This window comes from Gavialis gangeticus, unplaced genomic scaffold (genome assembly GCF_001723915.1).
Source record: "Gavialis gangeticus isolate Ggan-Ray unplaced genomic scaffold, GavGan_comp1, whole genome shotgun sequence".
In the NCBI taxonomy this organism is placed as follows: domain Eukaryota; kingdom Metazoa; phylum Chordata; order Crocodylia; family Gavialidae; genus Gavialis; species Gavialis gangeticus.
Window position 1 is genome coordinate 7,939,415 of NW_017729017.1, and position 1,563 is coordinate 7,940,977.

Here is a 1,563-nt window from a genome sequence, read left to right on the forward strand (position 1 = left end):
GGCCCCCAGTGCAACAGACCATCAGCAATAAGAGCCATGCTGACCCCATCCAGGATGGCCAGTGTCCAAAATATCCAAGGGGGGGAGAGTAATACCTTTTTCTTCTGATCTTTTTTTTGCCTAGTCACCATAAGACTATTTACTCGTAAGGCCAGTAAGGGCCTTCTCAGATGGTGCTTTTGAAGTTGATGATGCCTCTAATTTGCAAAGGGATCTAAGGCAGGGGTGGGCAAAACAGGGCCTGGGGGCTGGATGCGGCCCACCAGGCCATTCTATCCGGCCTGTGGGGCCCCTAAAATTTTAGAAAATTAATATTAATCTGCCCTGGGCTGCCTGTCATGTGGCTCTTGATAGCTTGCCAAAACTCAGTAAGCCCTCTGCCCAAAATAATTGCCGGCCCCTGCTCTAAGGTGTTTTGAAGTCACCAGATGGAGAGCACCAGAGAAATATTGTCATGGGTGGATCTAGGATTTGGAAAAGGGGTGTGTGGAGGGGGAGGTGCGTCGTCACATAACCCCACACACTTTTCTTTAGCTAAAACAAAACTAGGAGCTTTACTAATAGGCTAGGGGCTGGATGGAGAGTTTAGAAGGGATCAGGGAGATGATGAGTCATGAAGTCAGGTGACTCCCTAAGTGCTGCATGACTAGAAATGCTGGTGCCAGGCAATCTTGGAGTGGAGCAGGACTTAAGGGGGGGGGGGGGGGGATTGGTGCAGGTGCACCCCTCCCAGATTTGCCCTGGAGTATTATTGCTGTTAATTGGCACATTGATACTACAGGTACTGGCAGTTCTAGAAATAGGTTATAATGTAACTATAGAGAACTACTTTGAAACTGACAGTAATTTCCAGGCAATAATATGAGGACAAGGCTGATACCTGACAATGGACCAGTAAGCCATAATGCATTATTTATTGACTGATGCAGTGATTCTAGGGTAATCTGTGGAGATGTAATGCTGTTTTTTTTTCTGTGGAGACAGCTAAAACATATCTGGACTGAGATTTCCAAAGGAGCCTAAGGGAGCTGGAGTTCAATAGACTCATAACTCCCTTTGTTTCCTTGGAAAATTACAGACCAAATATACTCTTAATTGTTGCAATCTTTTTTCGCTGAAGCAATTGCTGTAGTTGCCACAGCAATGCACATGATTCTGAATGGAAGCTGACATGTCCCTGTGACGATCTCTACTGAGATGTGGTACAGACTATGAATAAGCTTGAGGACCCCTTGAGGCAGACAAAACTAGGCACACTGACCTGTTAAGATATTTAGTATATTCATGCTGCCTCCTTAACTTATGAACTAATCAGTCTGCTGTGCTTTCTATTTTGCCTATTAAATTTACAGCTCCTGTGTTTGAATAGTTTAAAGAGCAATGTGACTACAAATCTGGTATTTATGGCTGTAGCTTCTTATTAATTTAAAAATAAAAATGGCTTAATTTTTCAGGAAATACTGTACTTAGCTTTCCTTTTAAGCATATGCTTCCACAAAAACAAATTTATGCTGCCTCGCTGTAGCCTTATTTACTTTTAATGAGCAGGAAGTGTTTTGTGTG